This window comes from Eublepharis macularius, chromosome 10, assembly GCF_028583425.1.
Source record: "Eublepharis macularius isolate TG4126 chromosome 10, MPM_Emac_v1.0, whole genome shotgun sequence".
Taxonomy (NCBI): domain Eukaryota; kingdom Metazoa; phylum Chordata; class Lepidosauria; order Squamata; family Eublepharidae; genus Eublepharis; species Eublepharis macularius.
This window is the reverse complement of record NC_072799.1, coordinates 80,384,549-80,411,314: the sequence shown is the minus strand read 5'-3', so window position 1 is coordinate 80,411,314 and position 26,766 is coordinate 80,384,549.

Here is a 26,766-nt window from a genome sequence, read left to right as displayed (position 1 = left end):
CCCTTGAAAATGTAGCAGAAAATATTTCAAACACAGACACACATCAGCTCACCATGCAACCTGGAGGAAAGAGAAGGAAACAAAGTTGGCTATTGCCACCCCAGTCAGAATAAGAGACGGACACCAAGCTGGATCTAAGGGCCACTTTATTAACTTTGTACAGACAAAACAAGCCAAACAGCGGCAAGGACCTATAGCAGTACAGGTCAAGCCACGGTATCCCACACTGAACCACCGCCTTGACCTGTCTGGGTGAGCCCCGAAGCCCCCGGTGGGACCCATCCAGTGGATGGGGCGGACCCAGCAGGCCAGGCAATTTGGTCACTCCCCTTTAAGCTCCTGAACACCTCAGCCGTATAGCAGTGAGGGAAAGGACTCGCAGGCTGGGGTTCCCGAAGGCAGCCTGCCTCTGCGTCTGGCAGCCGTCACAGCAGTACCAGCCCTTTAAGCAGGCCCCTCTTCCCACATAGGGAAGCGGCAAGGGTGCTCACCATCCCGCACCCTACTCCTACCAAACCAGCCAATGCCAGGACCAAGCCTCTGCTTAGGCCCTGGTGCCCCACTGGTGGCCTAAGGCCAACTGAAGTCCTTGCCACAAATCATCAAGGAAAATCTGATTACCTGTCTGAGACAAGTGCACCCCATCACCCCTGTAGAGGTCGGGGAATTTGGCCCTGATCAGAGGGTGAGGCAGATAAACCCCTAACCCCACCCCCAAACCCTTTTGGATGGCCCTATTGGCCTTCATCCTGGCCTGCTCAATGGCCTGACGATCTTCAGCCTCCCTCCAAACTCGACGAGGGATCATAGCTGACCACATAATCAGCACCCCCGGCCACCGTGCTGCAATGAGGCACATATCAGACAGCGCCTGGGAAGACAATGCCTTGCCCTGCATCAAACCCAGATCATTTCCCCCTAAATGAATAACAAGGATGTGGGGTGGCATATCACGTCCCACTCCAAACAGCAATGGCAACAGGCCCGACCACCGAAGACCACGCTGGCCCAGCCACTCAACCGTAGCCTGGTCACTTAGTCCAAGCTGGGACCCAACTGGCGTCCTGCGTGCTTGATGGGCTGCCCAGAAGACAAAGCTGTGCCCACATATCAGGATGCGTAGACATCCCACCCGCAACGCTGGACCTAAGAAAAAACATGAATTAGTAACACTTAAACATGTGTCAGTGGATGCACATAGGAGCAGTAGGCTGCAGACCGCCACCTACCAACTTTCTGAATAGCTTGGCCAGAATACCCCATGGCAGCGGCCATCGAAGCCGCTCCAATTCGAAAGGAATGTGTTCCAAAACTCACTCCCTGCAGCCCCAACTCAGACAGAGCCCATTTAGTCACGGCCCAGAACTGATAGCGGGTTAAGGGGAAACCATCTTGGTGCCTAAAAAGGCAGCCTTGCTCATTACCTCGCACCTGCCAATATCTCCTCAATGCGCGGACTGGGCACAGCTCCGCCTCAGTGCAAGATCCCAACTGAATGCAAGCCCCTTTACACATCTGGTCCGTCTTGGACCAACGGATCGTAAGTGAAACTGTATCCCCGTCAAAAGCTAGGTCATTTGCTATAAGGGCACGACCGGAAGTATCCCTACAGGATGCAACCACAAGCTCACCAACCTGGAGGGCCCCAAAAAAGGCAGTTAAAGCAGCTGCATGAAAAAGCCTTGCCTCATAACCAGACCTGCAAACCACTTTCCAGACTGCACCAAGGCCCTTGAGGACAGACGGTGAAATGGGCTCGCGCGGATCCCTGTGAACCGTGCTCTCGACAGGAACAGGCCAGGTCCTACCAATCCCGGCTTCCTGCCTGAACTCCTCCAACTGGCCTACCGCTCTCCAATACGCCCTCCGTCTACTGGGTGCAATGGCTAGCTGGATGGCAAGGCACGCTTCGGTTTCCCAAGCCGCCATAGCTCTGGGGGCATCACTGCCGGACAAGGATCTGCCTCTGGAGCAAGTTTCCAGAAACGCTCCATCTGTTGGCGAGACAAAGCATCCGCCACACCGTTGCAAACACCAGGAACGTGTCTAGCCTTAAACAATATATTGTGCTGCAGGCACAACAACGTAAACGTCCTGACCAATCACATGACCCTGGGGGACCTAGAGGTTAAGGAGTTGACCATGTGAACCACAGCCAAATTGTCACACCAAAAGTGGACAGAGTGGTTCGCCAGCTCCTCACCCCATAGATGGACTGCCACTAAAATGGGAAAAAAGTCAAGTCCTTGACCAACTCTGATGCCAGCCAATCAGAAGGCCACTGCTCCGCGCACCAGTGCCTCTGGAAATAAACTCCGAAGCCAGTGGAACCCGAGACGTCAGATGTGACTTGCAACTCTGCCTTGAGCAACAAATCCTCCCGCCAAAGAGTAATACCGTTAAAACCATCCAAAAACTCCATCCAAACCTCAATGTCCGCGCACATGCCACTCGTCACTCACAACCGGTGATGGGGTGCACACAGGGGAGCCGTAGCATCGCATAAACGACGCAGGAAAGGCCTCCCCGGTGCCACAGCCTTACACGCAAAATTAAGGTGCCCCATAAGCTGCTGCAGCTCAACCAGGGATGCCTTACGCTTACCCCTGAACTCCTGAAGACGAGCTCTAAGGTCCTCAACCTTATCCAAAGTCAATCGCAAAGATTGCTGAACCGTGTCTAACTCAATACCTAAGAAGGTAAGTACCATAGAGGGACCTTCCGTCTTCTCGTGAGCCAACGGAACCCCCAGCTCCTCCGCCAGCTCAATAAAGGTGGCCAGAAGCCTGGCACATTGAGACAACTGTGCCTGCCCAACGAACAAAAAATCATCTAAATAGTGGGCGGAGTCACTACTAACAGCACGTCGCCTCAACTCCCACTCCAGGAAGGAGCTGAAGCGCTCGAAGGCAGCACAGGAAACAGAGCAACCCATCGGTAGGGCATGGTCCATATAATACTTGCCCTCAAAGGCAAACCCTAAGAACTCGAAATCCCCCGGGTGAACAGGGAGAAGACGAAATGCAGACTTAATATCGCTTTTCACCAGCTCCGCGCCCACCCCACACCTGCGCACCACCTTGACCGCCTGGTCAAAGGAGGTGTACCTTACCGAACACAAATGCCCTGGAATGGCATCGTTAATTAAATCACCTTTAGGATAAGATAGGTGGTGGATGAGGCGGAACTCACCGGCCGCCTTTTTTGGCACCACCCCCAAAGGTGAAACCCTGAAATTGGGGGTCAGGGGGTCCGCAAACGGCCCCAAAACTCTACCCTCTGAGTACTCTTTCCGAATTTTTTGCCTAACTATGTCCTCTTTGCCTTGAACTGAATGCAAATTATCAGCCATAAATGGGTCCCTAGGTCCCTGAACGGGGATTCTAAAACCATCCCTGAAACCTTCAAACAAATAAACTGCATCCTCCCTAAGAGGGTAAGAACGCAACAGGCGTTCAAGGACCCTCAGCTTTACCGGGCTTAGGCCCTTTTCCAGGAGGCTGCTGGCCGCTGGAACCACCACCTCCCTGCTTCCTACCTCCCCAACCTTGTCGGGCCTTACCAAACGCATTGTATGGATGCTGGCCTGCACAAGAGGGGCATTCATGCTGGAATCGGCAAGGTTTTCTGGTGCAAGTTCCCTTGTACGCAAACTCCCAGCAGAGCAGCCGGGGTTGAACCTGCTGCCCCACTCCACCACGGGTACTAGTCAATTGGGAGTTGCAATAAACTACATGGCCACTATCCAAGCGATCCCCCAAATTAGGCTTAGCAGGGGACATCACCGACAACCACAGCTGTTGGTGAATGCGGTCCCACTGGAGGCTAGGGTTCATCGCCGTCCGCATACGAAACTCCTCGTCGTACTGCATCCGTGCAGCACCTGAGAAGCCCGTATAACCCTTCAGAATAATGTCAAAATACTGAAACAGGGACACAGCCCAATTGGGCTGCGCCCTGGCAATTACCCCGGCATAGATTAGGAAGCCAGGTAGCCAGTTGTTCCAAGTCCTATCTACCCATCTCCTCCTCAAACGCTCCTTATCTCTATCGTCCATCTCATCTTTGTCCTTCTTCTCTACCTCACAGTAGAGAAGGGAAAAGATGTCGACATACTCTCCACGAAGAATTTTATCCCTCGTAGCCTGTGCCAAATGGTCCCCTAAAGGCAGGGCCGTATCGCCAAAAGGCATCGCGTGAAAAAGAACCTGGCCATAGGACAGGGCAGGATAAGGATAATAGCCCCAAGGGCTGGCAGGAAAGCCAGGCCAACCAAAAGTCGGGCTCATATAAGCGGCTATTCTCGGACCTCCTCAAACCTGAAGGGGAACCACTTGCTGCTGCTGAGCAACAGGCGGAATACTCTGACTAAGTGGGCTGCACCCCACCCGCAAGAGAAGATGTAGTATTGGAGGGTGTATCCTGTATCCCACTAGTTGACCCACTAGCAGCGCCCTGTGCCCATGGCCCCCAAGGCCACGGGTAAGTGTAATGTGGTGCATTATCCTTACCAGTCGCTTCCACTGGGTCAACAGCCACTGCGGCAGGGGGTGACTCTTCAGGCCAATCCGCCATTTCGACCGCCGGTTCCTGGACTTCCGACACAGTCGCTGCCTGGCCACTGCTACCTCCAGCCGCCGGGGATCCAGTAGTGCCCTCCAAAGCAGATAAACAACGCAAAATATTACGGTTACTTGCGTTCCTAGATGCTCGCCGCACTGGTCTTACTGCATGCACCCCCTGCTGGGCTGAGGCCACATCCTCTTTTGCCCGCTGAAGCGCCTCCAGGTGCCTCAAAATATCCTGCTGTTCCTCCAAGGAGTCCTCCTCCTCAGAAGATGACACAGCTGGGGGAGGGGGTCGCTTAGAAGGTGCCCTCTTGGTAGACTGCTTCCCCTTGGAATTCCCCTTGCCTTTCTTGGGTACCATGCTACTAAACAAGTCCTGACCACCTCAAATATAGTGCCCACAACACCTATAAACCCCCCCCCCCCAATCCACCAGGACTGAAAAGCTGAGTCCGGCCCACAATTACTAAGCAAGGCTGACCCTGCTTAGCTTCCAAAATCTGATGAGGTTGGGCTGAACTGGCTAATAAGGGCAATAGGGAATTAAAAGCCTTTAAGCCTTATTCCAGCCCCGCAAATTACTAAGCAAGGCTGACCCTGCTTAGCTTCCAATCTGATAAGGTTGGGCTTCACTGGCTATTTAGGGCAACAGGGAATCAAAAACCCTTCAAAACTGGACATAAAGAACAGAGGCCTATATCCAATGTAGGGCAGACGAGCCTACCCACTAGCCCATGCTGCCCCAGAAAAGTAGCAGCAGCCTAAAATGTCTGACACCCCACAGGGCCGCCTACAAAATGGCCGCCGCCCACTACACACTTCCCAGTGCTGGTAAAGAGAAGCACTAAACAGCCCACTAACGAAGGGAAAGCTATGCACCCTACAAATCCAACGCTAAATGGGGGGGAGGGGGGAACAGCCAGGCAAGCAATAAGGTATGTTCCCCCCCAACTAAGAGGGCAAAACGGCGGCAGGCACGCACTGGGCTCAGCCCAACGGCTGCCGCCCACTAGGACCCCTTCCCAGGGATGAATGTCCAGCCGGCAGGGGAGCCATAGCCACAAGCTTCCTCCCCAGATCCGAGCTGGAAGCCGCTCCGCAGCGCCGTGCCTCCACCACCGACTCAACGCTCCCGGGCCGACAGGCAAGCCCTCCAAGCTCGCTGGCCTAAAGGCACGCCTGGGCCCAACGCCGCTCAGTAGCTCGCTGGAGACGTCTTTCTCCACTGAGCGACAAAACCATACTGGGCTGGGAGGGCAGAGCTGCACAACAGACGCTCGCTCCGCCCTCCCAGCAACTCCTTATTAGGAAGGAGGGGGTGGTGCCGTCCATCCCTCCGGTGCGGCAATAGACGGCCCCTGGCTCAGCAGCATAGCTGCATGCCAGGAAGGGGCCGAATTGCTGACCTCAGGATACACAACACAGTAGAAAGACTGCTGGATCAATTGATTTGTGCAACACCACTTCCACGCTTTTGATACCCATTCCTTCATCAAGAGACCTGCCACCATATTTCTAGGCAAGAGATCATCCCCCTCAGTGAAATGAGAGTACAGCACTTCCAGGAAAGCATGTTCTCTGTTTCATACTGTATTAAGAGAATCATGGATAGAGATGGGCACAAACAGCAATACAAACTAAAAAAACCCACGAACAGCCCAATCTGCTGTTCGCAAACAAGCTGTTCGTGAGGCTCCATTCTAAACGAACAGGTGGCCATTGCAAGCCTCGTTCGATGCTGTTCATTGCTGTTCGTCAAGCCAGACAGTCTGGCACCTGCAATCAATTCCCATAGCAACTCAGGCAGGGATTGTCTGAACTCTGTCTGAACTCTGCTGTTGGCCTGGAAACACCAATCTAAGCCCAATTCAACTTGATAGGCAGGTCTTCCTTCCAAGTGTGGACTGGAGCTCCAAATTTGTTACAAGAGGAAAAGACCAGGGGAGAGGGGGAGTCCCAGCTCTGGCTTTCAGGGAGAGACAGCTGCTGTTAGAGAGACAGGGTGGGTACATTGGAGCTTGAATTTTCTTTGTGTGTGGTGGGATAGGGATCTACCCCTTCAGGTTCCAGGGCTGCTGCCAGGCTCTGAGGCCAAGCTATTATTTATTATTGGTACCTTTCCTGCTGCCTGCTCAAGTAGGGATTCTGGGAGTGGTGCAGTAGGGATCTTGATGGCTGGAGGAGAGCATGCTGCCCCCCACGAACAACGAACAACAAACATGTTTGTGAACAGGATCATGTTCGTCAGTGTTCGTTGTTCGTGGATGGCAACAAACAATGAACACCATGTTCATTTTTTTTCTGTTCGTGCCCATGTCTAATCATGGAATTACCCCCAAAGGAGACAGCCGGAAAAATAGATTAGTGCTCTAATAGCCCAGCCATCCTGAAACCTGCTGTTGGTTGGACTACTCCTGGCCTGTTTATGCAAACTATCACTGACTGATGGTTGTTGTGGATTTTCCAGGCTGTATAGCCATGGTCTTGGCATTGTAATTCCTGATGTTTCGCCCGCAGCTGTGACTGGCATCTTCAGAGGTGTAGCACCAAAAGACAGAGATCTCTCAGTGTCACAGTGTGGAAAAGATGTTGGCAGGTAATTTATATCTACTCAGGATGGTGGGGTTGGGCTGAGTCATCCTGTAAGAGTTTCCCAGGGTGTGGAATGCTACAATGCCAAGACCACGGCTATACAGCCCGGAAAATTCATAACAACCATCGTTCTCCGGCCATGAAAGCCTTCAACAATATATCACTGACTGATTTCAAATGAAGGGTTTTTTCTGGGGTGGTCATATTACTGGTGTGATTTTTGTTCACATGGCACAGGGTAATCTGTTTTTTCACCCAGGTTAGCTGTGGGTTTCCACCCATGCCACACACATGCATACTACTGTTGTCATGCTGCCATCATGATTCTCTGCAAACCCTCCCCCCCTCTTTTGGTGCATATGCAGCATTGATTAAGAATACCGCAAAAATACTATACATGAGAAAATAACTGATTTACATACCATTTTCCCAGAATAATGCAATACTTGAATCATTTGGTAATGGTAATTGCTGAAAGATACTGGGCGTTCCCACTGTGGTCATCCTACTACTTGGGGGAAGGGGAAAGAGCGCTTCGGGAACTTTTCAAATGCTAATTGAAAGAGCAGAGGAAAACACTTGTCACACACATTGTTGTAATGTACTAACAGTGCTACAGTGTCGCCCTGACTCCACCCCCGCAAAAAAAATCCAGTTTTGTTGATATCAGCAATGATATCAAGGCAGAGGAAAGGGGGCACAGGGAGCATTTCCTTTCATTCAAACATAAAGTGTGCCTTTCCTTGAAAAAGATGGTCCCAACAATGCCATACTGGGAAATATCTTTTTTTAAAAATTGAGTTTTTAGTGGGGAAAAAACAGGCTGTTGACAAAATGTGGTGCAGGAGCGTACAACTGGAGGTGTTGAAATAGAGAAACACCTCCGTGTAGAATCAGCCACTCTGACCCTCCCGTTTATGATGTTTTCTAACCAAACATTTTAGCTCCCATTTCCCCTCATTCTGCTCTCATATATAGGGCTACTGTTGATTCCGATTGACACTCCAGATTTCAATGTTGCTTCTCTTGTGGAAATTGAATTGTTGTGCTACGTTCTGCTTCCTTGCACCGATTATTCCCCAAACAGTGGATATTATTTGTGCAGCAATAAATAAGCAATATACATTGCATAATTCTATTATGTGTAAGTGATGCACAGTACTTAAAAAACTGTATGGCATGGAGGACTGCCAGGCCTCCCACCAGCAGCCTGCTTTGACCGCTGGCATGGCAGGAGAAAAAAAAGAAGTGACATTGGCTGCATCACTTTGGGCTTTTCCTCACAATCAACTTACTCCTGATTTTCTTAGCATTCGATCCACAAGCACTGGAATTGGTTTGGGTACAGATTTTCTGCATGTCTGCATTTTAACAGTTGTGGAGCTGGTTTAGTTCATCATCACATACCGTAAATAGTCAGGATTTTCAAGTGAGGGGGTGCATCATCAGAAGCATCATCAGTGGCACAGACCCCTTCCCCCTTTTTATTTTTTAGAAAATGCATAAGCCCCCCAGTACTCTTTGCAATTTTATTTTTTAAAAGTATCAATTTCGTAATGCTCTAACATTACAATAATAGACGCCATGGGTTCTCTGAATCCCCAGCTTTCATTTAAAAAAAATACGTCTCTAGCCCCTTCCCTTGTGGAGATATAAGGGAAAAGGTATATGTCAGTCCCTGGCAGGTAGATCCCTCAGTTCCTCTCCAGAGAACACACATTGGTTCTAATAGAAAAGGCTTTATTCAGGATTTTACAGTTCAGGTCTGATCTCCATCACAGAGCTTGGTAGCAATGACAATTCAAAACAATAGGTCAATATTATACCTGAGTTTTCCCATATTTCAGCAATGGTTACTTTTTGGCGCGCAGGGGTACACTGGTTCTGTGAGAACCCATTATTGCCACACTAGTCGGAATGAAGAGGCAGACACCAAGTTGGATCTAAGGGCCACTTTATTAACTAAACACAACTATAACACCAGCGGCAAGGGCCTAAAGCGGTACAGGTAAAGACACGGGGTCCCCCTGGACCACCGCCTTGACCTGTCTGGGTGAGCCCTGAAGCCCCGGGTGTGACCCATCTAGTAGATGGTGCGGACCCAGCCAGCCAGGCAACGTGGTCACCCCCCTTTTAAGCTCCTAACCCCTCAGCCGTATAGCAGTGAAGGAAGGACTCGCAAGCGGGGGTTTCCAAAGGCAGCCTGCCCTGCCTGGCAGCTGTCAAAGCAGTACCAGGCCCTCAGGCAGTCCCCTCTTCCCCGCTAACGGGGAAGCGCCAAGGGTGCTCACCGGCCCGCACCCTATCTGACCCCAAACTTGCCATGGCACACTAACCAGCACCTTAAGCCAATTGCCTCAACCCATCCACGGTGCAAGGTAGGCGAAAAAACCCCATTCCATATGTCCAATTAGAAAGGAGGGAAAAATTCCTACCTGGCTCTGATCACAGCAGCCAGCTAATCCTGCATCGAGACTGGGTGAGGAGGGTGGGCCGAGCAACAAAGGGTAACTGTGGCTGGGCAAGGGCAGAGCAGCTTCAACGGCTCCAGCTCTGCCCCGCCCAGCTAACCCAAACATGGAAGGAGGGCGGAGTTGGTGTCGCCTCCCTCCTTCCAGTGCGGCAATCTTCGGCACCCGGCTGGAGCTGCGTGCAGCCAGCCAGGTAAGTGCCGCATAGTTATGGCTAAGCAGTGAGTACACAATACTGAATTCCCAGCATCTGGGCAAAGTAACAAAGGCAAACGCCTGGAGTCTCCAAGGTCGTTTCTAGCTCAGAGATGCATAGTTCTGTAAGATAATGGGAGGGCCATCCTGGCTGGAGGAATAACAGTTATAATATGAAAAGAACATGGCTACTGAGAGAATACAGCAGGTTAGACATTAGACATTCAATATACTGTGGAACCAGTGACAGAACAAACAAATAAGCATGGCGTGGATACACAGTACAGAGACATGACAGTATATCTCTGATGGAAGGGGCTAGGGACTTACTTTTTTTAAAAAAAAATGAAAGATGAGGATTCAGGGAACCTGCTGCATCTATCATTGCAAGGTTAGATCATTATAACTTCATGAAATAGAAAATTTAAAAAAAAACCAAAGCAAAACCAGGAGAGGGAAGAAAGGTGGAAGGAAGGAGGAGTGGTTTAACCAAGATGAACAACAAATAATCAAAAAGTGGGTTGGAGGTGGTGGTGGGGAGTGGGCAGGACACACAAAACCAAAAGAAACATTCTATACAAGGAACCCAGGCTACTCAGAGTCGACCTTTAAAAAAAAAATCAATGTAAAAGTCTCAAAAGAACAGGTAAAAAAACAGGGGGACACAAACAAAAAAACAAAGTGAAAAACTAAGGCAAAAATGTGTGCAGAAATCAGGAGATAAATCAAAGCTGTAGGGGTCCAGAGCGGATGGGAAATCCTGTGTGGAAAAGCTCTACATTACTTCTGGGGGAAACCCAAGCCTCAATGATACAATATCAAATAACGTGTGGCTGGGAAAACCAAGAAGTGATGTAGGGTAGTTGTAGGAACCTCCAGAAACTCTATGGTAAAACCATTTCCCTGTCACCAACCCTAATGGGATGTGTACACAATATAAATAAACCAATAAAACCAGCAGCAAAAAGAAGAAACTGTTGACATTTGGCCAATCATAACGATATCCTGAGTCGGGCCATTTGTGCATCTAGCTCAGTCTCATCTACTATTGGCAGTGGCCCTTGAAGGTTCCAGGCAAAATTCTTTCTTGGCCTTACTGAGATATTTTTCACTGGAAATCTAAAGATTGGACCTCCTGTATGCAAAGCAGATGTGCTATCCAGGGCTCATTTTGAGGGGGAACGTGCCGGAACACAGTTCTGGCAGTTCCCCCAAGAGGTCACATGACAGGTGGCCCCACCCACCTGACTTGCAGCCATTTTGGGCCTGTTTCAGCCTGGACTGGGGCCAAAACAGGCCAGATCGGGCCTCTGATGGGTGGTGGATCACTCTCCCGCTCAGCAGCGGCCCAATCCTGACCATTTTGGACCCTTTTCGGCCATTTTCAGCCCCTTTTTACCATTTTGGGCCCAATTTCGGCCCTGAATGGCCAGGATTGGGTCCAAAACAGCCAGGATAGGTGATGTCAGGGGGTGTGGCATATGCTAATGAGTTATACTAATGAGTTATGCTAATGAGTTCCTCCAGCTCTTTTTCTGTGAAATGACCCCTGGCGCTATCATGAAGGTGTCAATTCACAACTCAGAAACTGAACTGCAGCCACACGTTGTTTGATATTGTACCACTGAGGCACTAGAGAAATCATTTGCAATTGGATTGTTTTGTTCACACCAAAAACCTGTGGCAAATGACTTATAGTGGTATGATGTGTAAAGGCAGCTGTGGATTGAGTTTCTCAGCCCTCTGTAACTTTTGCCTTCAAGAAAAGAAAAGAAAAATCCTTCACCAAGATATTTTGTGGCTCAGTATTAGAACACATAGAGTGCATACAGAAAGTTCATGGTTCAGTCCTTGGCATTTCTATTAAAGGATCTCCAGTTGTAGGTGTTAAGAAAAAACCTCCCTGCCTGCTGCCATGCCAACCACAGTTTCCACCACTGAATGATCTGATATGGTAAAAGTCAGCTTCCTATTTTCATATTGTTCAACTAAAGCCACTCGGCAGATTCTCGAGGAGGCAGGGCATTTGCATAATCTTCTCCTTGGATTAGGCAAGTAAATTTAATCCAATTAACATGATCTGTCCAAGGATGCCCTTTCCCCCCCTCCCTCACAGCAAAGAAATGACAGGCAAGCTAACACCAAAGATAATCTATTTTATTTTATTTTTGCTAAGGTAATGAAACGTTTCTGAATTCCTTTAATCAACCTGTGTGGGATCAGTCAAATGATACCTTGACATATTTTCCCATTTGGATTTTGTTGGACCACAATAACCACTCACTACAGTCTCATCTTTGCTTCTTTCTTCAAGCATGCATGTATGAAAGGGCCTTGTTCCGCCAGCACTGCGAAAGCCTGTGTCTGCTGACTTCTTTCCTCACTATTCTGGTAATGTCAAGATGGAGGAACTATACAACTGTGTCAGTGATGTGGTTCCTTCTCACGTTAATGTTGCTTGGTTCCTAAAGAAGGCAACAACAGTGTGGGAAGCAACCATGCTAATGGCTTCAAAGATATGGCCCTTTTATACAAATATTAACAGAATAGCAGAGAGATGCCAATGAACCCAACAAAATACAGATTTTGAGATTCACTGACCAATAATTTGAGGTAAAAGTGAAGGGGGTGGGGAGAGGGACACATTCTCGGACAATTGCTGTAGATGAGTCTGAAGCCTCCAAGCCATGGCATGAGATGATGATAGGGGTCCAATCTACAAGATTTTTTAGTTTCCCAGAATGATTTCAGGAAGTGAGTTCTGAGAGTTTTCCATACACAAATATGAGAAGAAGCTTTTTTAGTGAACTGGACTCAAGGTATGGACACACTCATGTGAATCAATAATGTCTAAAAGTAAACCATGTTTCAGACAGTGACATTTTCTTACCTCTCCCTTGAAAGACAATGTCACTTCCAGTTCTTGTTCTGTTTTCCTTGAAGTTACAAGATCCTTGGTAGTCACGGACCAGGGACTCTCCAAAATCCACCTCTTGTGCAAAGAACAGAGCAGCGCTGTGAACTGGCAATGCCTCTTAAAATTCTGTCTATAATATTTAGAGTATGTGCCAGCAAGGCAAGGATATAACTGCTTTATTTGAGCCATAGCACACAAGGCATCCATCTTGGGGAAAACTAGGGCTGCCAGCTGGGAGCACTGGTGGAGCAGGAACATTTGGGGACAGAGATGGGGGGCATTGTGCAACACTCTAGGGATTGCACTATGGTTTTTACTATAGAAGTTAGAGGAATTCTTAGTTGTGTGACATCACTACATCATGGAGTAGAGCAGTAGCAGCAGGCGGTTGCTTGCCAAGGTCGGCAACTTAGTAACTCTATAAAACCCAGTAGCAGCCCCACTTCCCCCAGGAGCAAGCTGAGTCTGAATGCTCAACAAAAATATCTGTCATTCGTCTACCAGGTGGCAACTATCGAAGATGTATATTACACCATCCACCAGTGGCCATTTTCAACATCTTTATAATAGCGTGATACTTACGGAAGGCTGCTGGGAGGCTGCCGGCTTCCTCGCATGATTTTTGACACCATCCGTTTACAAAACAGAGGCAGGCAGTGATCATGGCGTTTTCGTGGCTTTTTTTAAACGGATGGTGGATGATGTCAAAAATCATGCGAGGAAGCCGGCAGCCTTCCATGAGTATCGAGCTATTTTAAAGACGTGCGAAAATGGCCAGTGTTTCCTTAAGGTTTCCGAGGAATAGCTTGCAATGCTTAGCTTACTTCACAACCATCTTTCCTCATAACACATTGCTACTCCTCTTTGCGCACACACATCCCATTTCCACATCCTATTATTCCTTTCCTACTGAAATCCATTTTTGAGCTGGAATCCATTTGTTCAGCCTAAATGTTGCTGGATGTGTTATAGTCACGAATGAGCTAACAAACGACACAGGTTAAGTCCAAGCTATCAAAGGTGTGTGATTGAGAATCAGCGCAGGTTATGGTTTCAGGTCACTTGGCTGTTGCTTCTTGATAGAAAGATAAAGTGTTCCAGTCTGTTTGCTGTGCCAGAGCAAAGCAAAGAGCAAGCACAGTTCCCTGCTGTTACCGGCATGGACCAAACCTCTGCTTCTTAATTTCCCTGCATCTTCCCTACCCCCCACCCTCAAACTCCTTCAGGGTGGTGCCTGCTCTTTGATATTTTCTGCTGAGACCAGTTCAGGTGAAACAAATCGAATTTGATGCCCTGTAAAACTGAGCTGGCTACTCTTTTAAAGTTATTTTAAAATGTCATTTGGGATAAAAGAATCAAAGGGCCGGAGCTTCTCTTTACCTCTTCTTAAAATTTCATCGATGTGAGCTAAGGAAAACGAAACTGGGGGCTTGTGAGGAACCCTAGAAGGAAGAGGGAATTTAGAAATCTCACTCCCCATAGAACTTCTTCTCAGGCTTCGATGAATTCTCAGGAGCTTGAGCAGGTGATTTCTGCTCCTGTAAATGTGTTATATGATTGTTCAAATGATCATAAATAAAGAATTGAATTGCTCCTGTAGCATCTTTTTTCTGATTTTCTCAGGAGACTATACCTCTTAAAACTTACTTATTCCTCATTTATTTGGTTTCCCCTCAGTTTTGTGTAGTGGTTAAGAGTGCGGGACTCTGATCGGCTTTGACTCCCTACTCCTCCACTTGAAGCTAGTTGGGCGCCCTTGGGTTAGTCACAGCTCTCTCAGAGCTCTCTCAGCCTCACCTACCTCACAGGGGCCGTTTTCACACTGTCTATAAATCATGTGAAACTCACGGAAGGCTGCTGGCTTTCTCCGCGATTTTGGATGCCATCTGTTTACAAAATGCCACAAACAGTGATTTACGGAGTTTTGTAATCAGATGGTGTTAAAAATCGCGCGAGGAAGCCGGCAGCCTTCCATGAGTCTCATGCGATTTATACACAGTGTGAAAACGGCCAGGGTGTTTATTGTGAAGATAATAGCCATTTTCACACTGCTTACCGGCCACGGAACATCGCATTGAGCTCCCAGAACGACAGTGTGTTCCTGGCACGATTTCACACAAGAACCTCCGTTCTTGTGCGAAATCATGCCAGGAAGACACTGTTGTTCTGGGAGCTCAGCATTATGTTCCATGTTCGGTAAGCAGTGTGAAAACAGCCAATAAAATTATACTTTGTAAACCGCTCTGAGTAGGCGTTAAGTTGTCCTGAAGGGTGATATATAAATTGAATGTTATTATATTATGCTATTATTTTTATTTTTATTAAAATATTTCAGCATACCTGGAGTAGGATTGCCAACCTCCAGCTGGTGCCTGGAGATCTCCCAGAATTTCCACAGGTCTTAAGATTACAGAGGTCAGCTCCCCTGGAGAAAATTGCTGCTTAAGAGGGAGGACAATAACACACCATACAACAAAGGACTTGTAGAAGGTGAGTGTCTGTGAGTGGGGCAGCAGCAGTGGGTACTCAGCAAATCTGACAGCACTCAAGACAACCTAGAAGCAATAAAACAGAACAATTGATGTTTCTGAAGCTGCTAGAAATTCTACCCATGGAGTGCAATTTTCCTGCCTTCTCCATCCCACAGCAGGTAAAAAAACCTCCCTGCATTTCTGGCCATCCCTCAGAAACAGAATTTCAGGGGATATTTCAGGCTCCTGTGGGAGGGAGGAGGCAAGAAAATTGTGCTCGATGGAAATGCTTAGTCAAGAGCCAACCCAGTATCTACTGGGGTATAAATATGAAAAAAATATTTCAAGTCTGTATCATAATTTCAGAAATGGAAGGACTATCTTTTTTTATTAAATGTAGGGAGTATGTTAATCATATACGTTAGGTCAGATGATTGGCCATCTTTTCTTAGGGGGGGAAATGGCTGGTTTCTAAAGAAGCTATTTTTTTTTCACCAAATAGAACTGCGATTTCAGCAAATCAGGTTCTCTCTCTTTCTACTAAATCCAGGTTTCAAGAGAATTGGACAAAGGGGTCCAATTTTGTGGCCCCCTGAAAAAAGGTGCCCATATCCAACTTTTTCTCCCTTGTTCCCTATGGGGGGAATTGAGACTTTTCCAGAGCAGCTGTTTTTTCACCAAATGGTATTGAAAATCACACCAAAGCTATTCCTCCTTCCCTAATAAACACCTCCAAAGTTTTAACAGAATTGGACAAAGGGGTCCAATTTTTGGCCCCCCGAAGAAGGTGCCTCAGCCACCCTTATCCCCAGGGAAAAAGGAAACACTAGCTACTATTATTAATCAAAATGTATAAAATTAGTCTGTAGTCCAGCACAGACATGCAAGATCCGTGCCAGATCTTACTCCAAGCAAAGTTCAGAGAGTGGCCTCCAAAGTAAATCCAAGGCTTTAGCAGCCAGAAATACACAGCAAGAGGTAGGGACCTGCCTCTCTTTGCCTTTTGCAGAAAACATGAATAAAATGTAGGTAGACAACTGAGAACAAGCTGTCAACCCGATGCTGGAAGATTGTTCCTAAGTCTGATATAGCAATCCGAATCAGTGACGGAAAGTTGGATGGTTTTTAGGGTTGGCAATATCTGATTGCACACCCCGTGACCAAAAAAATAAAAATAAAAAAATAAAAATCACTTCATCCTCAAAGAACTAAATGCATTAGAGACATTCATTCTTATGCAGTTTATACAACTGATAATTTTTATCAGTTAACAAATGCTGACCTACTGGCTATATATTTGTTGCTATTCATGTCCTATACCACCTTCTGACTGTGGCTGTTTCCACATGTCTTACCTGCCTGCGGAACATCGTGCGAAAGACCCGGAAGACAGCATCTTCTTGTATAAAATCGCGCCAGGAAGACGCTGTTATCTGGGAGTTTTGCACGAAATTGCGCAAAACTCCCGGATAACAGCATCTTCCTGGCGTGATTTCATATGAGAAGATGCTGTCTTCCGGGCCTTTCACGCGATATTCCGCAGGCAGGTAAGACTTGTGGAAACTGCACTTGTTATACCTGTGAAGAGTACAATTCTCTAGAATATCTATGGCCAACAAGCCATGATATAATTTGATTTTTGTAATTTATCTCCCTTATAACTTTAAATTTGTACAAGCCCCCCAAATATATAATGCACAGGAAGAATAAATACTCTGGGTTTATGACATGCAATGAAAAAAAACCCAGGAGCCAAAGAAAGTGCTTTGAGTTCCTTGGCAGAAAGATGATGACATTTCAGAAACCACTGAACTTGAAAATACTAATTTTTACATTACATTACCAGAAAATCCAAACCAACAGTTTCAAGCTGTGGTTTTATCTACTATTAAAAGCTCTATAATAAGCATCTTCTAAAAGCAGCATGAAACCTAATTATAGCTGGCACTCTGCAGCAACAGTTTCTATTTGCATGTCCCAAACCGCAAAAGCAGATAATCCACACTGTCCTACAACATCCTCACATTTGTGCCCTTTGTCATACTTTCTTGACGAACCCTTTCAAAGGTATTGTTCCATTCTTTGGGCCTATCACAATACACAGAAGTCTTTAGAAAAAAGAACCCTGCGAGGAAAAAGAGCAAAGCCTTTAATTTATAACAATGATTGCAAGCTATTAGAAAAGCCGGCGCAGTTTGTTAAAACTTGTGCAATCCCCTTTCTAGTATACACTGGAATAGAACACCTCATACTTAAAACATACAATAAGAGCTTACTCTGCTAGGATTTTCCAGTTTGAACTCAGACATCTGATTTGCACATGACCCTTGATACAGTTGCCAACAACTTCATTTTACAGACAGAGAATTTTATCTATTTCGCCAGTTGCCAGAACTGAAGGATACAAAAGTCCTGAGCATGCATTACTGCCTCTTACTGTACATGACCACTGATCAACTTAGATTCAGCCAAGGGCTTTTACTCTATCCTTCTTTCTCTCAGATCAAAATATTCAAGAGAAACGTTTGTTGTTGTGGGTTTATACTCAAGTCATGATTTGGTGTAGAGGTTAAGAGCAGCAGGATTCTAATCTGCAGAATCGGGTTTCATTCCCCCACTCCTCCACTTGAAGCCAGCTGGGTGACCTTGGGTCAGTCACAGCTCTCTCAGAGCTCTCTCAGCTCCACCCACCTCACAGGGTGATTGGCACGAGCAGGGCTTTTTTTCAGCAGGGACGCGGTGGAACGGAGTTCCAGAACCTCTTGAAAATGGTCACATGGCTGGTGACCCCACCCCCTGATCTCCAGACAGAGGGGAGTTTAGATTGCCCTCTGTGCCGCCAAGCGGTGCAGAGGGCAATCTAAACTCCCCTCTGTCTGGAGATCAGGGGGCGGGGCCACCAGCCATGTGACCATTTTCTCCAAGGGCAACCCACTGAGTTCCACCACCTCCTTTCCTAGAAAAAAAGCCCTGGTCATGAGGATAATAATAACACACTTTGTAAACTGCACTGAGGGGGCGTTAAGTTGTCTTGAAGGTGGGAATATAATTCAAACGTTAATAAATGTTAATATTGCCCTGCTTTTGTATTAGTAAGGTCCAGGGAAACGTGTGTTGGACTTTTTGGGGGAGGGAGGGGTCACATCTGCACTACAAACCTGTAGTCTTGATCTCCAGTCTTGCATTGCAAGTCTGAGGCATTGTTTGTATTTATTATACTGGTAGGTAAAGGTAAACCCTGTGCAAGTACCGAGTCATTACTGACCCATGGGGGGATGGCACATCACTACGTTTTCTTGGCAGACTTTTTATGGGGTGGTTTGCCATTGCCTTCCCCAGTCATCGACACTTTACCCCCTGGAAATAGGGTACTCATTTTACCGACCTCGGAAGGATGGAAGGCTGAGTCAACCTTGAGCTGGCTACCTGAACCCAGCTTCTGCCAGGATCGAACTCAGGTCGTGAGCAGAGCTTGGGCTGCAGTACTGCAGCTTACCACTCTGCGCCATGGGCTCCTCTTATTATACTGGTATTTTGTATTATAGTACACTGTTTTTAGGGCATTTTTAAAAAAATTGTAAGCCAGTTTTTTTCTTTGTTGGTTATATGGGTTACACTCAGGGCTGGTGCCACCATTGAGGCAGTGAGGCGGGCACTGTGGGCGCCATAGGGCCTGAGGGGGTGGCCTCGGGCAGTGGCATGTGCCACGGAGCTGGCGTGTCTGGCCTGCAGCAGCTGCTGCAGCTGGCTAGCCCCGTGCTGCTGCCGCCGCTGCTGCTGCCACACGCCTCTGGCCGGGTGCAACAACCACGGACGAGGCACGGCAAGCGGCCGGGGTGGCATGTGGAGTGCGGGCAGCCTCCTCGCGCTGCCCCAGCCACCTGCCAGCCAATGGGCCTGGCTTTGCTGCATGATGACATCATCACGTGATGACATCATCATGCAGTCCAGGGGCACATGGGTGCTGTGTGCGCGCGCACAAGAGGGTGGCCACAGGCAGCAGAAATCCTGGTGCTGGTGGTGTTAATGCTGCTCTTATCACACAGTTAGCAATTGTGTAATCCACCTTGAGTCTCAGTGAGAAAGGACTATAAATGAAGTATTTGATGATGACTAATAAATTACCAAAGCATTAGAAATATCCTGAAAATCTCCAATCTCAAAGAGAACAGAACCAGTGGAGCAAAGAAGAAACCTATGGGCCAAGCTACAAGTGACGGATGACACTTGAATGGCAAGTGAACAGACTCATGTGTATTCCTCCCTGTTCACTTGCGTTCCACTTGCACTCCACTCGATCACGTAGTGGAGTGCAAGTGGAGCGCAAGTGAACAGGGAGGAATACACGTGAGTCTGTTCACTTGCCATTCAAGTGTCATTCGTCACTTGTAGCTTGACCCTCAGTTTAGACACTGCTTATATTGCATCATGAAAGCCTCCTGCATAGATGGCAGTGATTGGTGGAAACCTTGCGGGAAAAAGCAACTTTCCTTGCAAGTGTATATGACTGAAAATCTAAGCTTTGTATCTCTTGACTTTGAGCAGAACCACAAGTGACAAAAGGCACAGATTGGACACTTGTCAGCTTCCCTCAAGTTTTGATGGGAAATGTAGGCGTCCTGGTCTTGCAGCTTGGCTCTCTGACTGCTGTCCAATGGACTTTTCAACTGTCACTTGTCCAACATTCCGCCAAGCTGCCTACATTTCCCATCAAAACTTGAGGGAAGCTGACAAGTGTCCAACCTGTGTCATTCGTCACTTGTGGTTCCGCTCTTTGTCTCCTCCAAATACTCCAGACTGCCAATGTTGTCATTCACATGCTGCTATTCCCATTTAAAACTCCAACAAATGTAACAAGTGGGCTTTTCTGATTTTGTTATTTTCATTCATTTGAATACATATCCTCTGTGCCTGTGATCCTCATCTGCTGAGAGTCTGCTTTGTTGACTGAAGGGGAGACAGTGACAACTCTATGCTAATTAATTATGTTTTTCAATTCACCTTTCAGGCATGTTCAATCATGCTATTAATCTGCTGTGGCTGAAGGCACTGTATTTTTCTAATAACCCCCTCGATAGTTATCTCTTCAGTACTGGAGAATTCAATCTACAAAAATCAGTGCCTGGGCATACAAAAGATCCACTGAGTTGAATACTGGATTTGTGGGATTTTTTTTCTGTGATTGGAAGAATGACAGGTTTAGTTTGTGTCTTGTTTCACTCCCTAAAAATACCGTAAGTCTTGCTCACCTAATCATTAAGTGTATCAGAATTAAGAGAGACATTGGGCCCCCAGTTTAAGAGTTGGGTGTAGAAGACTAAAGTTTTCATCTGCAAAACACAAACTTCCCTGCCTCCCTCGGTTAATGCAGGTCTCTGATATCCAGAAATTGCTGCTCCTTGGGAACTTAGCATCAAGGGGTTGGCAAACAGTGTTGGACCAGACTAAATTGCAATAATTTCTCAAGGTCCCATACCCTCCCCCCAAGATGAGTTTAGAGACCAAAAACAGAATAGCTTTGGAGAGGGGCAAGAAGCAAAGTAATACCACAATTTCATGGCCTTTTATAATCCATATCAACGAAAACCAGTTGTCATGATGTCCCCTGTCATACTCTGCAAGGTTTTGTGTACTGTTTGACTCTCAGGGCCGGCGCACCCATTGAGGCCAGGTAGGCGGTGGCCTCAGGGCGCGGGGTGATGGAGGGGGCGCTGGAGGAGGCGCGGGGGGGGGAGCATGTGCCACGGAGCTCCAGCCTCCTATCCCTCCCACCCCATGCCGCCACTACCGCCAGTACATGCCCCCAGCCGGGCGCAGCAGCCGCGGGCAGACGTCTGCAGCAGTACAGGGCAACCGAGTGGGAGAGCTCGGAGGCCACCCGTGCACCATCCCCGCCACCCGCTGCCGTGATTGGGCCAGCGGCATGCACACTACCATGATGATGTCACACGTGACATCATCATGCAGGCCGGTGTGTGTGCGCGTGCGCATGCACGGGGGCACCTGGCCCGCCGGCTGGGAGTGCCGAAAACCCTGGCGCCGCTGCTGTTGACTCTGATACTAGGGGCTGAAGCTGTTCTCTGACTGGAATATGAAAGTCTGCTGTTCTGCTGTTATCTGTATGTTTCCTTTTTAGCCTGGGAATCAGTGCCTGAGAAGCAATGCCTCATGATCTTGAAGTTTCTAACACATCATCTCTGCTTTGTCCTGTTGCTCATCTCTTGAATTTAGCCAACTGTTTCCTAAAGGGGGTGGAGATTAGGCTGTGCTTAGAATCCTTTATATGTTATGTGCTTGTAGAGAAACGCCATTCCTGGCAAGGAATGCAGTGGGGTATGAGTCCAGTAGCTTATCAATAAAGTGCTTTAACTCATGCAGTTCCTGGACTCATGCAGTGAAGTCTTTGAGGGTTACTTGGCAGATCTTTACACCAATTTGGTGTAGTGGGACTCTAATTTGCAGAACCAGGTTTGATTCCCCAATCCTCTGTTTGAAGCCATCTGGGTGACCTTGGGGCAGTCACAGCTCTTCCAGAGCTCTCTCAGCCCCACTCACCTCACAGGATGATTGTTGTGAGGATAATAATAACACACTTTGTAAACCACTCTGAGTGAGCGTTAAGTTGTCCTGGAGGGTGGTATATAAACTGAATGTTGTTGTTGATGCTATGTATTGAGGCCCAGGCAATGACTCATCAGAGAATGGCAAGAATGTCCAACTTCACAGAAGCGAAGACAATATTTCAAAGATGGGGTGTATCGGTTGAGGGCCAACCAATATTCATCTGTATGAGAAACTTGCACTCACTATTTTTAAGTAGACATTGTCATAAGGAAATGTAGCAAGAATTAACTAACAGTTTTTATGTATTTGAAGAAGATACTCAAGTACAGATAAATTTATATGGTGTCTAAAGTAATTGGATACTTAGCACAAAATGTGTGCCCTTATCAAGCAGCAATTGTTGGGAGATGATTTTAATACCCTATAAATAGGGGAGGCTGAACTGATTGGGGGCTTCTTCTTAGAAGGGGCTCTTTCCTTGGGACCTGCTTATCTTTCGGCAAGATATTTGTATGGATGCTTAGGACTTCCTAAGTGCATGCCTGTGCCCAAGCCTTTTTTTCTGGGGAAAGAGGTGGTGGAACTCAGTGGGTTGCCCTCGGAGAAAATGGTCACATGGCTGGTGGCCCCGCCCCCTGATCTCCAGGCAGAGGGGAGTTGAGATTGCCCTCCGCGCCGCTCAGCGGCTCATAGGGCAATCTCAACTCCCCTCTGTCTGGAGATCAGGGGGAGGGGCCACCAGCCATGTGACCATTTTCCAGAGGTTCCGGAACTCCGTTCCCCCGCGTTCCAGCTGAAAAAAGCCCTGCCTGTACCTGCATCAGCCCTGACTAATGCTGTCTAGCATAAGCTCTTGCCAGAAGCAAATATGCATTGAAGCCTTAGAAGAAGCCGTCTATCCACAATACGGCAGACTATCCGCTATCTAGGGAGAAACAATTTTCTTATGATAATGTTGAGCGTCCTTTGTTAATTAAAGTAGTGGACCTACATTCTCCTCCCAGGGGATGCTGCAGGGCATTATGAATGAAAGATAAGATTCAAAACTGTGCAGGGAAAGCTGGGGGTCAGGGGGAAAGGAATGGCTTGAATTAGTAGAGTAAGAATTTCTTGAGTGATACTTCCTTCAAATCACTCCCTCTCTCCTACACCCCCCCCCCCAGTTCCAGACAAGTAGATGCACGTGGTTACCGTGTAGTAAGGAAAAAAAGCACTCTTCTTGTGTACAAAGAACTTGCAATTTCAGCCTTATGAGAGAGCACGGCTCTTGGCTCAGATTCATTTGGATTCCCCCAAAGATCTTTTTTTCCCTGCGCTGGTAAATGGCAGGGCTGAAGACAGCCTGGATATTCTGCCCCATCATCCCTTGTGGCTTCTGTGGTGGAGAATTTCTTTTTTGCAGCAAGAGGTTCTGGACTTTAAATTTGCCTGATTCTTCTTCTTCTTCAGTCTAAGCCCTAACCCCAGATTCTAGGGGGCATGAATACAGGAGATTGAAGATGGTGAATAAAAGGATTGGATCCTAACTCCGCCTTACCCTCATTGGCCCCATATGTGCCTTAACTTCTGGTTAAGGCACATATGAAGCCCTATGCGGACTGGGTCCAGCATACCTGCGGGACCACCTCTCCCTATATATACCCCTGAGGACACTTTGTTCTACACACAAAAAACCTTTGGTGGTCCCTGGTCCTAGGGAGGCTCACCTGGCCTCGAGCAGAGCCAGGGCCTTTTCGGTCCTGGCACTGGCCTGGTGGAACTCTCTGTCTGATGAAACCAGGGTCCGGCAGGATTTATTATCCTTCCGCCGGGCCTGTAAGACTGAGATGTTCCACCAGGCATATGGCGTAGGCTAGGCTGGGCTCCCTCCGGCCATACTTGACTTGACTTGAAAAGATCTGTCCACCACCCTATATATAGCTATAGATGTGGATATATGGGCCATGTCTGAAATGAAGTAACTCTTCCATCTCCATTTGAGAAGTTTTTATTGTATGTAGCTTTTTAAATTCTATTGTAATGTTTTATCTGCTTTTATGTAAATTAAAATGTTGTGCTCTGCCCTGAGCCCGCTCAGTGGGGAGGGTGGACTAAAAATCTAACATAATAAATATAATAATAAATAAATTAATTAAACAGCTGCTGCTGAGGTTTGAAGATCTTTCTGAACCATGTGTATGGTCAGAAGCATACATTTGTCAACACAGCCAAATCAACAGGAAGATGGCTTGAAATTCATGATTTATTTTACTGATCTTGCCCATCTTCCATGGCCCCAACAATCTCTGAGGCAAATTTTCTACTGCAAACAGAAGAGGAAACCCAAATCTCACTCCAGCTTTCTATCCAGTGTTCTCACTTGTCAGCTCAACCATTCAGGAAGGAACAAACAAGAAAGAAGCCCAGGGAGAAAAATGATTAAAAAATATTGTCGAAGGCTTTCACGGCCAGAGAACGATGGTTGTTGTGGGTTTTCCGGGCTGTATTGCCGTGGTCTTGGCATTGTAGTTCCTGACGTTTCGCCAGCAGCTGTGGCTGGCATCTTCAGAGGTGTAGCACCAAAAGCACCCTGAGAGATCTCTGTCTTTTGGTGCTACACCTCTGAAGATGCCAGCCACAGCTGCTGGCGAAACGTCAGGAACTACAATGCCAAGACCACGGCGATACAGCCCGGAAAACCCACAACAACCATCGATTAAAAAATAGATTAAAATCAATTTGGTCCAGGACAGGTTAACTGACTCTAGTCCTGAAGTTTTGAACATTTCTCCCCAATTCTTTCCTGGGCTCGCTAAACAGCTCGCTAAGCTGCTTGTGGCTTTGCCTTGTATCTCCACAACTAAAAGGATAAAGACTTTTAAGAAGTGAAAGGTGGGTATCAGAAAGGGAAAAGGACCAGTTTGTGTGTGTTGGTATTGTCCTTATAAGCCCCCGGTGGGCCTGCATGCGCTGCATTACACCAGTAGATCCAGAGGAGTTAGCCGTGTTAGTCTGTAGTAGCAAAATCAAAAAGAGTCCAGTAGCACCTTTAAGACTAACCAATTTTATTGTAGCATAAGCTTTCGAGAATCCAGTTCTCTTCGTCAGATGCATGATCATGCATCTGACGATCATGCATCTGACAGATCATGCATCTGACGAAGAGAACTGGATTCTCGAAAGCTTATGCTACAATAAAATTGGTTAGTCTTAAAGGTGCTACTGGACTCTTTTTGATTACACCAGTAGACTCCAGTGTCCGTCAGCATGAGATTTGGGGTGGGCTGGGAGTGAAGAGAACAAGCAGAGGAGGAAATGAATGGGAGGAGCTGAGTGATGGTAAACATCAATGAAGAACATAAGAAGCCCCTGCTGCATCTAGGGCTGCCAGCCACGCACTCAAGATGGGAGATCCCCTGCCCCTGGCTAGCAAGGGGCAGACAGTAAACATAGATTTAGGTGAGCAAAGCATTTAAACCTCTCAGTCTTGCACTAAACTAGAGTTTGGGTAAAACAGCCTCCTAAAACATTGGGTTGGATCCTAACTTCATCTCCCCCCGCCCCCATATGTACCTTGAGTAATTAGGGAAGCTGCTTTTTCTGCAGTTAGGCCAATACCAAGTAGCTGGGATGGCTGGAGGAAGAAGCACTCTATGTTATGTGGAATGAGACTCTCCCTGCTCCCCACAAGCCAGCAAGGTGATTGACAGAAAAGCTGTGCACAGAAATGCCAATTAAGGGTACTACTGTACAAAGCAAACCTAACTGGAGTACTCTGTTCTCTGAACAGCCCTTCAGGAGCCAAGGGCAGGAAGCGAGCTCAGCTACTGAATTTGTTTTGCTTGGTCAGAAGGCTGACAAACACTAAATAGTTACAAACAGGTAAGTTGTGAGACTCCCAGCTGAGGTTTTAAGGAGTGCTAGAGGAAAACAGCCCTACTTGTTCAAATTGTTTCTGAGGCCTCAGGCCATGATCCTGTGAGGAGCTATATTCACAGGAACAGGATTCTTGCTCAGAGGCTTGGACTCAGGCTGCAAAGCAGGCCATTCTCCTTCCCGTGCTTTGCTTGTGGGCTTCCTGCCTCTGATGATATTTTCTGCGGGCAGGGGTGACTGCTGGTTCAAAGCCTGGCCCTACATGGTTGAGGGATGGCTGCCTCTAAGGCAGACAGTTTGATGGAATCGCCTGCTGGGGTGGCTCTCAGATAGGGTTACCAACTCTGAGCTGGGTGTGGCAAGCCCGACTCCTAGCATGGCGGTTCCTTGTGCCGTGGCACAGCTTCCATCTTTGTGTTCCATGGTGTGGCTCCTGGATCCATGACCCCTGACAAGCCTATGAAGCCTGAGCATCATCACCATGTTTCCAGTGTCCCAGCTGGAAGAGAACACAGCTGGGCCGGAAGAGGCATCAAGAAGATGCCACGGGTACGGCAGGGCAGGGCTCAGCCAGGGAGGCAGGAGATTTAAAGGAGAAGGCCAGGAGAGTTTGGGAGGAGGAAAGTGAAGCCAAAGGATGGGTGGCGGATAGAAGAGGGATGCATGAGCGAGAAGCAAGCATCTGCAGGGGGACAGGGAGGCCAGTGGTCCTGGGCAGACAGAAAATCAGGCAGGTTGGAGGAGGACAAGGCAGAGCAGCTGGCCAGACACTTTTGAGAAGGCCACAGGCAGGTTAACCCAGCCCCAAACAACCTTACAGGCCTTAAGAGAGTGGTGAGGGCCCAGTGGGCCCTGGTATAAGACCCCCCCCCCAACATGACCACCTAAGAGAGTGGTGAGGGCTCAGTGGGCCCTGGTAGAAGACCCCCCTTACACGACCACCTAAGGGTCCAATATGAGGTGGACACAGGCAGCATGATGGAGGGAACACAACATGAGGCTAGGCTGGGGATGAGTACTTGAGGCCGCTGGTAACCTTAGACTGAGTGTCCTAAGTCTGAGGCTTTGGGGAATTGTCACAATGGGAAATTCCTGAGAATAAGGGGTGAAACCTGAGGAGGGCCTTTTTTTTC